At 43.3% G+C, this 16672-nt stretch overlaps 1 protein-coding gene across 2 annotated transcripts in view; it reads right to left on the reverse strand.

The window, feature by feature from the left end:
• The window catches only part of DAAM1 (dishevelled associated activator of morphogenesis 1), a 175782-nt gene extending 170681 nt beyond the window's left edge, over positions 1-5101 (reverse strand). For both annotated transcript variants that reach the window (XM_029951671.1, XM_029951669.1), the window contains exon 1: positions 5033-5101. The gene's annotated coding sequence lies outside the window, so the exon portion shown is untranslated. The remainder of the gene's footprint in view (positions 1-5032) is intronic.
• Between the last annotated feature and the right edge of the window lie 11571 nt (positions 5102-16672).

The following is a 16672-nucleotide window of genomic DNA, read 5'->3' on the forward strand; positions in this document are numbered from 1 at the left end:
CTCAACACAATCTACAGAAAGACAGTGACCGTGACCTCAAGAGAAGTATCGACAAATACCGTATCCTCCACACCAGCCTGCCCCACCGACCAGATGTTACTCCCAAGTCACACACAGAAACTCCCCTCCTTACAGATTCCTTTTTTTACGTTTATTTAAATTTATTTTTTTGGTGGTAGATGCCTGGGTGGCTCAGTTGTTAAGCAGCTAGTTGACTTCAGCTCAGGTCACGATCTCATGGTTTGTGAGTTCGAGCCCCACATCAGGTTCTGTGCTGACAATTTGGAGTCTAGAGCCTGCTTCAGATTCTGTCTCTGCCCCTCTGATACTCATGCACGCATTCTCTCTGGCTCTCGCTCTCTCTCAAAAATAAACATTAAAATTTCGTTTTTAATTTTTAGTATTTATAAGACGGAGAGAGACAGAGCAAGTGTGCACACATGCACAAGCTAGGGAGTGGCAGAAAGAGAGGGAGAGAGAGAGAATCCCAAACAGGCTCTGTGCTGTGCAGAGCCCCATGTGGGGCTTGAATTCATAAACTGTGAGATCAAGACCTGAGTCTGTTAAGAGTCAGACACTTAAACTGAACTATAAATAAATAAAAATGTATTTTTGAGAGCGACAGAGAGAGAGTGCACACGCAAGCAGGGGAGGGGCAGAGAGGGAGAGGGACAGAGGATCCAAAGCAAGCTCTGTGCTGACAGCAGAGAGCCCGATGCAGGGCTCGAACTCAAGAACTGAGATCATGACCCGAGCTTACTGATTTCTTAAACAGTCCCTGTGATATCAGTTTCCTGATAAACTGAGCCCTCGGGGACACCACTAAGAACAGATGCCGTGGGTATTAGGATACATTTCACTTGGAGGATTTCCTCCATTACCAAGTTAGGACTCGAAATGCCAAAATAAGTGACAGTAGTCCACATTCCTTATTCAAAGAAGAAAAAAAGCACAAAATAAAATGTAAGGATTTTCATCTTGACTGCACCCCCTCTAGAGTTTAAACGAAGTTTGCTAACCTAAATTGGCAAAGTTGCTTTGTTTCCTTCAATAATATAAGGATAGACTTAAAACTTGGAAATTCCAGGAGAATGACATGAAGCCAGGGAGAGCCCCACAGAAGTTACAACTCTGTGATTATTTCCTGAACCAAACACCTAGCGCTCTCAGTGGTACCAAGCTTTGTTGGAAAAGCTTGTTTTCCCTGATCCAACAGCTGTAACTTTTTAAGTGATTTCACAGAAGACCTGAAGATTCTCAAGCCAAAGCCACTCTTTATAGCATCCCCAAAATATTTACACAAGGAAACACTTTCTATCTTAACCATGTTTTGTTTGTAAACAACTTATTTGTTCTGATGACCGTAGTACCAACACTAAAAGCAGACTTTTAAACAAAGTAGTTCAAATAAAACCACACACAGACACACAGGCAGTCTTGACACCCAGAGCCTATCCACAGAGCAAGAAAGCCAGGATTCAAATTCCTTGGCACCTACTCACTAAGCTCCTGTAAGCACCACCCAAGGACACGACCCACTGCTACTATCACACCTCCTCACTAACTTATACTTCTGAAAACCCACAGAAGCTGACTACTGGATGATAACAGAATGTTACAAATATTGGCCAAATCTCTCCTACCCCTTTCTCTCACGTGATTCAGCCTGGGACTACCGATCCTGTTTGTGAGAAAACTCCTCCCCACATAAGAAAGCCATTGTCCAGCTCCTCTACCCAGATGGTGCCTCAGGGGCCATGGGTGGCCTGGCAGAAGCCTCTAGTAATCTCTGCCCTAGTCTCTCTCTTCCTTCTCTCATACACCTCCTGGGAAAAGTTATCTGGGCCAAGGATAGTACAAGAGAAATCTAGAAATGTCAGCTGTGGGGTAACAAGGATTATGTTAAGAACTGTAACAAGAATTTTAGAAAAAAAAAGTTTATGTGAGTGAATGTATTCCCAAAGCAAATAATTACAAAATACAGCTATTTCAGACACATGGAAGGCCTTTTATACTTCAGGTCATGTGCTACATAGTTTTCATTTATGCTGAGATGAAACTACTTCACAGAAAGCTAAAGGAATATTACAGCTGATGCCAGAACTATGAGTGGAAAGAATGCAATCTTGAATCTCCAATCATGGTTCTGTGATTGACTCAACAAATGTGTATTAACTACCTACCAATGGTCAAACACTAATCGCTAGAGAGACAGGGAAGGACAAGACAAAGACCCTGCCCTCAAAGACCTTGGGGGAGAAGGGGGGGACACATTAGAATTGCTGTCAGAATTATAGAGACACAAGAAAAATCAGAGGATTGAAGGAGATTTTCAGTCAATGATAAGTTCTAGGACAAAAACAATGAGTGACAGTTTCTGATCCTGTTTCCTCATGAGGATGTAACTGCCTACGTAAAACAGATGATGAATGTCGACCACTTGGCAGTCGGTGTCCCCAAGCATTTAACCTGCTCACGAACGCACATGCACACACGTTCACAGATACAACTTCCTTGCCTCTTAACTGCAATATCTGTGATAATCCACTTTGGCATGTAACAAAAGCAGAAGGTAAACAAAGTATTTGTGTAATTCAGTTACACTTAATGCAATTAAATTACAAATAACCGCATTCCTCAAAAATCTATAAAAAGACAAATCCTAAACAATTAATTCTAAAATAAAAGGATAAATAGAAGTCCAGATACGGGGATAATACTAGTAATATTAGAAATCTTATTATAAATAGTAAATGGCTGCCTTGCCTACGTTGAAGGATTGCCACGAAGAGCCAGGCTGTTTTGTCATGAAAGTCACACAGGTAAGGCTCAGTGATATTAACCCAATGCCACAGTGTCAGAAGCGGAATTTCACTCATCTTCAGATTATTTTGAGAAATGACAACAACCAAGTCCTTCATAGAGTCACAAGATTTTATACCTAGAATCAACTTTGAGAAACGCTCTGTAGCCCCCCTCCCCACATTACTAATAACCCAGGTCCCTGAAGTAAAGAATTACTCCAGAGTAGGGTGGCCAGCAATGCCAGGGCTAGAGAATGACCGGTGCCTCCTTGATCCCTCCCCAGCCTGCTTCACCCTCAAGGGCCTGCAACCTTTCCGCGGTCGACAGGCTCCTAGATTTTATGGGAACCACAAGGGATGACACGGAGTTCCAGAATTCAATTTCAGTTGTTAATTATTCCTATAAACTTCCAGAGAGCTGCACCTAGGGCAAATTGAGGCCTTTTACAGGTGGCCAGAGAGCTCTCTTCATGCAAAACGGAGGACACGCCCTCCTTGAGAAAGCTGCCTCCAACACTGTCAGGTACATTATTAGGAAAATTATGCATCTAGCCTGAAAGGCAAAAGAAATCATTCCATTGTAGCTTTTAGAGCTTGCCTCAGGAAAAAGGCTCCAAACAGTACTTCTTGAGAGGGGAGAGTCCAGGTATGGGCACAAGAGAGGGAAGGGGGTCTAGAACCGTGTCCAAGCTATTTCCAAGAGAACGGAGGCTTGGGCTGTTAAAAGGGTGAAGAAGAGAGAGCAGCTGGGCCCGGGACGAGCATTTGACCACACCCACTGGCCACGCCCTCCCAGCTGCCCACAGAGCCACAACGAATCGAAACAGCAGTGGGAGCAGTTAAGATTCCGACGGCAGGAGTCGCCATGGCAACGGGATTCATCTTGCAGACAAACTGCTTCAATTCACTAGGTCCTTCTCCAGTCTCAAGCAACTACCTACTCACTGAGCGCAAAACGGTCACGGGTAGCATTTGCTCTTGATGCTCTCCTGCGGGTAGAGATGGGGTAGGAGACCACGCTAGAGGAAATAAATCCTAGGTATTAATTCCTGAGCCCACCAAAATATTTTATGGGGGCAACCCCCCCCAAAAAACCCAAAAAACAAAAACAAAACCCAGAACATCCCAACGCCAGGCTGTGAGCGACTTGAGAACAGAGGAATTAGCAGGGTTTGATGAATGAGTGAGAATGAGAAAGAATGAGGGTGCTAGGGAAAGGAAGTTCAGAGGACTTTATAGAGTTCTCGGGCCCCCAAGCACGTCTCCAGTCGGAGGGCAAGCCCATTTACAAGCAGTTGGATTTTCAACACCAGATGGTTCCTATTGCCCAGCCCTCCTGTCCCACAGCGAGCCTCATCATTAGATTATTCGACACCCCGCACCGCCTTACCAACTCCCAGCCCAGGGCTCCGGGCAGACGCTTCGCCCCAGCTCAGGTGCTCTTTCTGGAGGGAACAATCAGGACAGGGGGAAACAAGATGCACCTTTCCCAGGCGCGAGAGCCCTGCGGCGCCCCGAACCCGCTCCGCAGGCGGCGCAGGTTCCGCTCCGTCCCCCAACACCCCTTGGTCCTTCCGCGGCGCGGGGTTTCCCTCCTCTCCGGCGAGACCTTTAGCTTCCAACTTTTCTCGGAATTACAGTCACCTCGACCCTTTTTCAAATAAAGCTTCAAGCGAAGGAGGCAGGGATGGTTAAGGTTCTGCTCGGACGCGGGCGGGCACATGAGTCCCTCCTTCCCTGTTGCCACCTCCGAGTCCACCACGCCTGCCTTGGAGCCTCCCCGGCCAGCAGCTCTCGACCGAGGGCAGGGCCCCCGGCCGAGGCCACGACCCCCGGCGTCCCGACCCCCCAGCCTCGAGAGCCTGCACCAAGGGGGCGAATGGTACCGTCTGCTCTTTTGGCATCCCAGCGCCTCAGAAAGAAAGGAGGGAGGGACCCGGGTCCTCGGGGGCGCCTTCCTCCGGGCTTTCCTTGCTTTTCACCGAGGTTGCAGCCATTTTCCCAAACCCAGCTTGGCAGCCGGGAGCTGTCTAGGTCCCGTTCCCACCCAGACCCAACCTGAAGGACGGGTTTAATATTTACCTACTGGCCCTGGGGCTCCGGGGAGGCAGCGGGAGGGCGCGCCGCGAACCCAGTGCCCGGCCCGAAGTAATGCGCCCACCCCCACGCCACAGCGCGGTGCTACTTAATGAATGAGTGTGGCGGGCGAGGCGGCACGTCCCCCTTACCTGAGGAACCCCTGCATGCTGGAAAGGCGGCTCTGCGCTCCGGGTACAATGGGATCCGGTTAAACAGTTTCCTTCACAGCCGCTCGTAGGTTACCAACTCGCAGGTGACATCACCCTCTCCTTGCCTGATAGGATACAATGTGGAGCCCACTGCGCATGGACTCCCCAGCCAGGCCCGCAAACTCCTGGGAGTTGTAGTCCCGATCTCACCAGCACAGCCCGGGTAGCTACGCTAATCGGGGTTCATGGAACTACAATTCCCGTCGCTTTCCTCGGCCGCTTCGTCCCCGCCCCTTGGTCCCGCCCCCGTAGGGACCCGCCCCCTCCCCGCCCGCTAGCCTTGCTGTGTTAGTGGTGGTCGTTTAAGAAGCTGAGTTGCGGACACCGCGGCGAGGAGGGTGAGGGGAGGGCACCCTGTGGTCGTGCCCTTTGACTTGACCTCCATTCTGGCGGGTGCGGGTTCTGAGGGCCGCCAGGGGTCGGGCGCTGGTGCGCACGGGCCAGGCAGCTCTGACATCCCGACTGTTGGCCCCAGCTGGAAAGAAGATTAAGCCTTTCACTGCCTTCCTTGCTCTTAGAAACTAATTGATAGGACGCCCTGGGTTAAAAGCGGTCCTGGAATTCCCCCCTCACGTCCCCGAGGATGAGGCGATGCCGGCCACGAAGAAGAGAAATCCCCGTGTGGCCCCACTTAGTACAATTCACCTTTCTGTCCTCTTTCCTTTTCCCATTTAACGGAGTCCGGGTGACCAACCAGAACGCAGCGAACAGCTTAGTTGGCTGGGCTGACAGGATAACGGAGGCTGTCACTAATAAAAATGCGGTGTAATAGACAGTCGCTGCAACCCTCCTTCAGGGAGCCTGCTGCTGCTGCAGAGATAGTACTATCGCGCAGCCATGCTTTTGTTCTTCCCTGCTGCGGACTTCCCGCTCTGATGGCTCTCAACTCCTAGGAAGACGACGTCCTTGTCTAAAGTTTTAATAAATGACACACACACAAACGTATTATACACACACACACACACACACACACACACATATACACATGTACTTTTAAATCCACAACACTCTCCTCTTCCGTTCCATACCTTTCTCTTAAAATATTTTTAAATGACCTAAACCAAACAACATCGTGCTGCTCAAGAATGCCATGATCTTAATACAGCTGAATGTTTAGTTAAAGGTAAACAGTGTGTAGCAGAATTCTGACCCTTTAGGAGGATTTTATTCTCAATATGTAAAATTTTTCTGTGACTTTTTCATTATTCGATGAATCTCAAGTATTACGAAAAATTAACATTGAAAGCAATTCTCCAGGTGTCTTTTATAAATGAAAAAAAAGTAAATGTATCTAGTTATTCCAGTTGTAAAGGTAAATTGTAATGCCTCTGGATGTGTCTCAGTTACACATAAGGATCAGCTCACACCCTTATTTCTGCTAGTAAAATCTCGAGAAGACTGTACATCTTGAGGGAGGGGAGGAAGTTCACAATTAAGATTTCAAACAACTTCACCTGATTACTGGTGGATATCTTATCATTCTTATTTTCTCATCTCATTATGCAACACTAACTGGTTCAAGAGAAAATATTCTGGAACTGGTTGAGGATCTCAGGGGAGACAGAAATGCTTTGTTTTGCAAAGAAGAGTTTTAGTTCTGAATTCTGATTTTCTTTTTACAAACCAGACACATTTTTCTCCACTGAAGGAAGATGACTTTAATGTTGCTCTCCTGTTCTAAGCTATCCTATCCATTTCAAATATTGTGCTAAGTGGAACCCAGACAATGCAAATGGTCCCTTGGCCATCAGATCAAGAGTATAACCAGTGATATTCTAGTTAATGGGTTGGCTTAATATATTGCAGCTCGTTGTAGAAAAATATTCAGAAAGAAACTTGACCTGAAATGATTCTAAAGCCTCTCCAGTTTTATAACTGTGTAAAGCTTTTAGATGGAAATACAATCAGTGAGCCTGAAATTTACTGAGTCAATAAATTGGTTGTGGAGACTCTCTCTAAGGCAGGGCTTATCCTTATAGATAAAAATATATTATTGAGGTACATTCTGAGCAGTAACTTTATAGGACAAATCACTTTACAGAAATTTCTCTTGGGTCTTCAGCAATGAAGGAGAGGATGGAGCCTTCCTGTAGAAAAAAAAAGTAAGCCCATTCTCTATAGCAATTAATATTGTAGAGATGTGCCATGTTACATAGCTCATTTGCATATATATAGGACATCATATACCATACACTGTAAGCACAGAAATGTGTATATGTGCACATGTGAGCTGTCCTTCCTATTAAACAGATAACTGATACAGAAAGTAAGATTTGTATTTGGAAGCATTTTTCTATCAGTTGCAATGGATTTGAAATGATCCCTGCACAGTTTCATTGGTAACCAGGGGAAACAAAGATGGCTTTTCAGCATCAGAAATGCAGCCTGTGGACCCGGGACCAAAGGAAGATTAACAACTTCTAGCGATATAGAAGGGAACTCTCTTCCTCTCCATGAGACACAGGCACATACATTCATATACACTCATTGTGTGTGTTTGTATTTAATTCTAAGTGACTAAGTAGTCTCAGGAGCCATCAAAAACACCCACTCTGTCTAGCTTAATTTATATTCTCAGCCAAAAGGTTTCTTTCCTTTTTTTTTTTCCTTTTCTTTTTAAATGATTGCTGTTCTAGAATGATCTTAGGAAAGATCCTCCCGGGCCCCATAATCATTACCTATTAATTAGGAAACTGTGGGACCACTGAGAATAGATTTAATCAACCATTTACAGGTGGAGGAGGGGAAGGTACTTTGGGGGTATTTTGCTGATCTTTCAAAATAACCTCTCCCAGTTCTAGTTACAAAGTTTTACTCTACCCATTGGGTTTTTGATAAGAGAGGAAATGAGATATAAACAGAGAAACAATTTTAAGTTTGTAGCTTTGCATGTGGTTTCACACAATAGCTTGGTGTTTTGTAACAATTGAGGTTATGTGCTGAGCACAGGTTTGGGATCAAGCCATTTTACCACTTTTGAACAATGTGACTGCTTATTCTGTTGCTTATCCTTCTGAGCCTTAATTTCCTTAGTCTTAAAATGGAGGAACTAACAGCAAAACCTATTTCACAAGGTTTCTGAGCATTAAATTTGATGAGCCATATAAAAACACCTCTGACATTGAAAATTCAAATGCCAGCTCTTCATACCATTTGCAGTTTCCTCCTGATTGTCTCAAATGCCAACCCTAATTATGAAACAATAAAAAGCAATAAAAAATGTGTTCTAAACAAGAAACTACTAGAAATTATGTGAGCACATATCATGTCACTAATTTGCAAGGAGGCAAAAGGTAATTTGAAGAAAAATCACACGAAATCCAAATAGAACAGTGTTGGTCCTTGGCTTGTTCCAGATCTCCTTGTCCTTTCCCCCACCCAACCCCCACCAGTGCCCCAAGCTATCCTCACTATCACAGGCCTTGTTCCTCAGGCTTCTGAGCAGACAGAGGCATTGATGAGAGGCTGGAAGCGTGAAGCCAGGGAATTCTTCCACTTCTACTTCTGCAGAGTAGCACTGGGTAATGTTTCTGGTAAGGGCAGCAGCATTTTCCATGTTGGGCTGGTCCACTGTGGTCCCAGCTTCCTCTGGGTCACCTCAGCCTCCTTAATGCCACCTTCTCCCCTTGTCCCTCCAGCCTAGGGGGGAGGTGGCTTCCTGCTGTTGTTAATCTCTTGCTGCATATTTGGCTTCTCAGGCCTCTATCTCCCCGTGACTAATTCCCTGTGCTGTATTATATCTGTTCAAAATACTTAGGTTTTTGTTTCTGTGGTAAAACACATTAAGTGATACACTCATGTCTTAGTTCAAGTTCTTTTAGGAGCAGGCAACAGAAACTTGTCTATGGCCTGTTTATGGAAAATAGAGAAATAGCACTAAATGAAGGGATTAAGCAGCCCAGGCTCCACCTACAACCAGCTCAGAGACTCACAACAGTGGTAGTTTTTGGAACTTGTCTCCAGAGCCCTCAGTCTTCACATCTCTTTGTTCCAAGTCAGAAATTCTTGAGAGAAGGTGATATCCCTATTTCAGGGTGATTACCGCTAAGTCAATTATCTACAGCAGTGGTTCCTAAAGTGTGGGCCCCAGATTGCAGCATCAATATCACCTGAGAAATTGTTATAAATGCAAATACTTAGGCCCAACTCACAGACCTATGGAAAAGAAACTGCAGGAATGCCCCCCACCCCATCTGTGTTTTTACAAATCCTGCAGCCGATTCAGATCTACAGGAGAGTTTTTGAACCACACCTCTATCAAGAAGATTACAAGACCTTCTTAGATCTGGTCATTCAGGACCTCTCATTATGTGTCCGGGAGGCTTCCTCGCAAGGAGAAGTGTTATGCACTTGGCAGCCACCTCAAGAGGTGTCGAGTAAAGCTGGTAAATCTGTCAGGGTCTTAACGGTAAAATTTGGTTCTTCCTGAGGGAGAGGACATTACAGTATTCTGAGCCAACTAATCAATTTAGTCACAGCAAAATCACTTGGAAAAGATTCATTTCATTGTATTTAACTGAGAACTCAGAAGAGCTGAAAAACCAGCATCAGGGCAGTACAAGGGAGATGAAATCTTACAGAAATCTAAGAACAGTAAGACTAGACCACAGTAAAGAGGGGACTGAAAATAGCTCCAGCCACTCAACTTTTCAGACAAGTTTCATCAGAACAGCTCTTGAGAATTCAGAAACAGAAACTCTCCTTTGAGGCCACCTGGCTGGCTTGGTCAGAAGACCATGTGACTCTTGATCTCAGAGTCATGAGTTCGAGCCCCATGTTGGGTGTAAAGATTACTTAAGAAGGGCCCCCGGGTGGCTCAGTAGGTTGAGCGGCAGACTTCGGCTCAGGTCATGATCTTGCAGTTCCTGGGTTGAGGCGACGCGTCAGGCTCTGTGCTGACAGCTAGCTCAGAGCCTGGAGCCTGCTTCAGATTCTGTACCTCCCTCTCTCTCTGACCCTGACTCTTCTCTGTTTGTGCTGTCTCTCAAAAAAAAAAATTACCTAAGAAAATAAAACTTTAGGGGCGCCTGGGTGGCTCAGTCAGTTAAGCATCCAACTTCGGCTCAGCTCAGGTCATGATCTCGTGGTTCATGGGTTCAAGTCCCGCAATGGGCTCTGTGCTGACAGCTCAGAGCCTAGAGCCTGCTTCAGATCCTGTGTCTCCCTCTCTCTCTGCCCCTCCCCTGCTCGTGGTCTGTCTGTCTCTCAAAAATAAATAAACATTAAAAATTTAATAAAAACTTTAATAACAAAGAAAAGAAAGAATCTCTTCTTTGACTATCTTAGCTAGGATCCCTATCCTAGCTTATTCATAATTGGCTTATGCATGGCCCATCCATGAGAGCTGTATTGCTCAAATCTGTAGCCACTGGCCCCACATGGCTATTTAAACTTAAATTCATCAAATAAAATGTAACATTCACTTCCTCAGTCACAATTGCCATATTTCAAATAATGAGGCACATGAGGCTAGTGGCTACCATATTGAGTATCTCAGATACAGAGATTTGAGAAAGTTCTGTTGAGCAGTGCTGTCTGTCACGTTGTGAATTTTCATGCTGAAACTCATTTTTTTTCCCTACATCTTTTCCAGGTCAAATGAGAGAGAGAGACAGAGAGAGAGAGAGAGAGAGAATGAAAGAGAAAAGAGAGACAGAAAAGAAATCTCTAATTGTTCCAGTTCACCATTTTAAGTCAGATCATGCCATAAATCATTAGCTCCCATGAGAAAAACAGCTAACCCAACAATCAAAAGAAAAAAAAAGGCCAAAAAATCTTAAATAGGCACTACACATAACACACATACAAATCCCTTAACCAAACGGTCAGTAAGCATGTGAAAAGGGCTCAAAGTAACTGGTCATCAGAAAAACGCAAGTAAAGACCACAGTGGGATACTACTACACATCCATCAGACCGGTTAAAATTAAAAGGACTAACTATATTAATGATTGCCAACTAAATCATACACTGCCAGTGAGAGTATCAATTTGTATAACTACTTTGGAAAACTCTCTATTCGTATTTGCTACATGTGAACATACACATACATTATAGCTCAGCAATGTACTCCTAGGAATATACCCAACAGAACTGAGTATATGTGTTCATCAAAAGGCACATATTTGAATGTTAAAAGCTATGCTATTCTTATAGCCCAGGGTGGCCATGCCACATACGAGATAAACTAAAAATATTGTTGGTTCGTCTCAAATTCAAATTTAACTGAGAATTCTGTATTTTTACTTGCTGAATCTGGCAACCCCATTATAGCCCCAAACTAGAAACAACACAGTTGTTTATGCAAAGTAGAGTGGACAAATAGATTGTGGCATAGCTACATAATTAATGCTATATAGCAAGAGTTGGCAAAATTTTTCTGATGGGCTAGATAGTAAGGCTACATGGGCCATATGATCTCTGTTATAACTACTCAGCTCTGCCACTGTGGCATGATAGCAGTCAAAATGTAAAGAAGTGGGTTTGTCTGTGTTCCAATAAAACTTTATTTACAAATTCAGTACCTGGCCCATGAGCCATAGTTTGGCAACCCATGTTATCCAACAATGAGAATGAATGAGTTATGTCCACTTGTAAAAATATGGATCAATCTCCACAAAAATAACATTGAGTGAAAAAATACATAGTGTGGTTACATTTACATCCAACTAAAAAAAAAACCACAGGTACAAAATGGTGTTAGAAGAGTAGTTACCTTTAGGGGATATTTATAGGAGGGAACATGAAGGAGGTCTCTAGGGTGCTACTATTGCTCAAATTTTTTATCTGGGCACTGGTTACATGGGTATTTCACTTTGATAATTCGTCATGGTGTACATTTATGATTTGTGTGCTTTTAGTATGTACATTATGTGAAAATAAAATAGTTATATAATAGGCCAAGTAATCTCAAGATCATGCCCATAAGAATTATTTTATTAATTCTTGGGGCACCTGGGTGGCTCAGTAGGTTGAGCGTCCAGCTTCAGCTCAGGTCACAATCTCACGGTTCAAGCCCCACGTTAGGCTCTGTGTTGACAGCTAGCTCAGAGCCTGGAGCCTATCTTCAGATTCTGTGTCTCTCTCTCTCTCTTTGACCCTCCCCTGCTTGTGCTGTCTCTCTCTCTCTCTCTCTCTCTCTCTCTCTCTCTCTCTCTCTCTCTCTCAAAAATAAAATAAAACCAAAAAAAATTTTTTAAAGAATTATTTTATGAATTCTTGTACTCAAGGTTTTCTTTCCTAATTATAACAGGAATTCATGTTCTTCCTACAGAATTTAGAAAAAACTGCTACATGGGAATGGGAAAGCGGGGGGAAGAGTTGGGGAGAGGGAGTGAGGCAAATCACGAGAGACTTTTGAATGCTGAGCACAAACTGAGGGCTGAAGAGGGAGGAGGGAAAAGGAGGGGGGTGATTGTCATAGAGAGAGGCACTTGTGGGAAAGAGCACTGGAAACCAACTTGGTAATAAACTATATAAAAAAAAAAGAAAATACTGCTACTTATGGCAATAAAATCACCCACAAGTCTGCAAACCAGAGAGAATCATTAACATTTCTTCCCCTGCTCTCCTTCTCTTTCAAAGCTGGGATAATTTTATTTTATAATTGACTATTTAAAAATATATCTTGGGAATTTTCTATGTAAGTAAATTGTGTTCCATCTGCATTTTAATAGCTTCCAGTATTTTATTATGTCACGATCACCATCCTTTATTGTATAATAAGTCACTTCCAATTTTTTAGTATTAAAAATAGGGGCACCTGGGTGAGTCAGTTGGTTAAACGTATAACTTTGGATCAGGTCATGATCTTATGGTTCGTGGGTTCAAGCCACATATCCTGCTCTCCACTGTCACCAGAGCCCTCTTCAGATCCTGTCTCTCTCTCTGTATCTCCCTTGCTCTCTCTCAAAATAAATAAACATTTAAAAAGAAACCTTTCACCTGTTTCTTTATGAAGCTCAGAATTTAAAAAAAAAACTTAATAAAATACCTCTGTGGTACCTCCTAGTTCAATTTTGGTGCCCACCCATAAGTATGTCTTTAGAAGTAGAAATACAGCACAGGAGGACATAAAGGCTTTTAATATGTATTGCTAAATGTCCCAGATACTTGTTTTTATTATTTGTAGATGTTACAGTTGATGTTTCCTATTTGCCCATATAGGTCTGGTATCCCCTAAGAGAATGGAACCATATCCTGAAAGGAATTTAAACTGGTTGACATGAATTCTAATAACGCCAATGGGATGGTTGAAGGAAATATCAGATAAGAAAGAATGTCCGAGGGAAAAGGAAGCACCTTCTGTTGTCCATGGTTATGTGGTCCTCTAGGATATGCTGGGCATATTCATTTGCTAGGGATGCATAACAAAGTGCCACAAACTGGGTGGCTTAAACAATAAAAATTTATTATATCACAGTTCTGGAGGCTAGAAATCTAAAGTCAAAGTGTGGGCAGGGTTGGTTTCTTCTAAGGGCTGTGAGGGAAGATCTGTCCCAGGCCTCTCCCTTTGGCTTGCAGATGGCCCTTCATTCCTTATGTGTCTTCACACAGTCTCCCCTCCATTGTGTCTGTCTCTGTGTCCAAATTGCCCCTTTTTATAAAGACACCAGTCATACTGGATTAGGGCCCACACTAATGACCTCTCTTTAGCTCGATTTAGCCCCTGTAAAAAACCTATTTCCAAATAAGGTCACACCCTAAGTTACTGGAGGTTAGGACTTCAGTGTAAGAATTTGGGGCTGAAGTGGGGGTAAGGTGGAAGTAGGAGGTGGGACAAAGTTCAACCCAGAACACAAGGTGAACCCAAACAAGAGAAAACCGGCTTTGTTGATCTCAACACCAGCGTGTTATAGTCACGTAAAATTAAAGCAATTGAACATCTGATTAGGAAATAAAGATAGGAACTAACAACTGAAGAGAGCAACCTGAAACTTATGAAGAATAACAAACAGAAAATGCCAAGTACTTCCGGCATCACATGGCAGTCTTAAGGCTGACTGTTTCTGGTTTCAAAGGCTGAAGTCTTGCCTCCAGGTACCAAGTCCTGTCACTCTTGATCAGGAATTCTCATGTGAAGACTCTACTGACCTTCCATTGGTAAAAACTCCCTGGCTCTCCCTTTTAGATAAACCATCCCAAGTTAGCTTTCAAAATATCCCCTACCGAGTATGTCACGTAATTTTCATTTTCTTTTTCTCTTTAAACATCACATCTCTGCATGGGATCTTTAACCCAAAAATGGTCAGACTACATGTGGCAAAACCTTATCTACATGTAAAAGATGGGCTGGGTGTTCTGTGGAGAGAGAGAATTTTATTTACTTTTTCTATAACTTTCCTCATTGGGAATTATCCTGGCAGATATAATCTCCTTTGTAGCTGAAATATTACAGCATGTAGGATTTATGTAAGAGCTTTGTTCCACAGCAGGTTATGCTAGCACTTAGACACTGGATTTGGAGATTAGGGGCGACTTCAGTCCTGTATTACATGAGAACCTTGTGATGTGGAATTTCTCATGAAAAGCCACACTTCAATACAATATGTCATGGCATATTATCTTTGTGAGAGTGTTTTCTCTTCACCAAACTGTGATTGTAACCTTTTCTCTCGGGTTGTCTATGCCCTCTCCCTGAGTCTCAAGCTCCTAAAATAATATTTTGGGTTGTCAGAAGACTAGCCACCCAGCTAAAGTAGAGAAGGAGATATTGAAATGCTTTATTCTGGCTTTGCTTTCCAGCAAGTGACAGGTTTTCTTCTCTGGGATTTATCTTATTATTTTAGGAAATTATACTCATTTAAATCTAAACACAGTTAAAGCAAATAAAATATAACCCCATTACTTTCCACGCTCGTGTAACAGTGATTCTGAATAACAGGGTCGTCCCCCTCTTGACTTATGCATGAAAGTTAAGTACGCTGAAAACTATGTCACCTCTGGCTATCAGCCTGCTAGAATTTGTAAGTTGAGTAGTTTTGAGTAAGGTCAACGCTAGGAAGGGCTACAAAGAAAACCCAGATGTCTCTGAGAGTAATATATGATTTTAAATATGTTTGACTGTATCCCTAAAATTTTAGGGGCAGATCCCTACAGCCATCATCTCAGGAAGCCTTTTTACTGATACATATCCCCTACTTAAAAAAGGGACTTAAAGAGTCCCCTGCTCCAGGCAGATCCCCATCAGTGATAAGCCAAAGCCCCATGACACACTGCCTCAGAAAAGCACATGTTAGATTTCAGGGATTTTGTGAACCGGTTGTTAAATACAGTTAATATTAAAAACTTAATCATATAAACTTAAACATAAATAAATATTAAGAACAAAGGTGATAAACCCTCAAAACTCATCACATGTTGTTACTACATTGTACTGTTATCTGTGATTTTGAGATTCCACACTAAGTCATGGTATACTGCTGCACATTCCTTCCCAGCTCCCCGCCGATCAGTCCAGTCAGTGACATCACATTGGTAGCTAGAAATCAGTCATGGTGGGAAGAGCTCCTCATGGAAATCTGCAATGCTACAGATCAGAGCTTCCCCCACAACGTCCAGTTGTCAGCCATTTTCCTGTACCCTCCACCCACTGCATTTGTAACAAAAGAGAACAGTGCTCCTCAAAATGCTATGCAATGCTCTATATGTTTCTCCTGTGGTTTCTTTCTGCTACTGAGTTCCAGAAATGAAGTACAGTCATTTTACTCAACTTGGGCGGAAGTGTGGCATCAGATACTAAGCAGAGAAGAGACCAATTCGGCACCGGTTGCAGGAAACCGAGCGCTTTCCTTCAAGCAGGAAGGAGAAACACGGTGATAGGGTTAGTGGCGGGGAGGGGTTTGGAGCCAGGAAGAGAGGAAGTCAGCCTGGGGTTGTAGGTATCATCAAATGGAATGCAGAGAGACTTCTGGAAAAACTGCACTAGAACTGAGACTGCATGACCACACAGCAGCTTAGAACAGGGTTGTTCTTAAAAGTATCTTCATTGGTCTGCAGAATAATGATAAAATAATCTTTAAAATATAATGTAGTGTGTTTTTCATGAAATGAACTTTTTCATTAAAGAAAGACCATTTTTTATTAAGGGATCATAGAGTAATAATCTCTAGACTATACAGACAACTTCATTAGAAGTATGAGGCTATTCATTTTTCCGGTGTGGAGTTTGGTGAGTTCCTTTTAGATTTTGGATACTAGCCCTTTATCTGATATGTATACAATGAAGTGTTACATGGCAATGAGAAAGAATGACATATGGCCATTTATAGGAAAGTGGATGGACCTTGAGGGTGTCATGCTAAGTGAAATAAGTCAGGCAGAGGAGGACAGAAACCATATGTTTGCACTCATAGGTGTAACAGGAGAACAGGAGAAACCTGACGGGAAGAGGGAAAGAGAGTTGGGGAGAGAGAGGGACGCAAAACTTGAGAGACTATTGAATACTGAAAATGAATTGAGGGTTGAAGGGGGATGGGAGGTGGGAAAGAGGTGGTGGTGATGGAGGAGGGCACCTGTGGGGAAGAGCACTGGGTGTTGTATGGAAACCAATTTTGAAGTGGGTTCCATGGTGTGATGGTT

This window comes from Suricata suricatta, chromosome 9, assembly GCF_006229205.1.
Source record: "Suricata suricatta isolate VVHF042 chromosome 9, meerkat_22Aug2017_6uvM2_HiC, whole genome shotgun sequence".
Classification (NCBI taxonomy): domain Eukaryota; kingdom Metazoa; phylum Chordata; class Mammalia; order Carnivora; family Herpestidae; genus Suricata; species Suricata suricatta.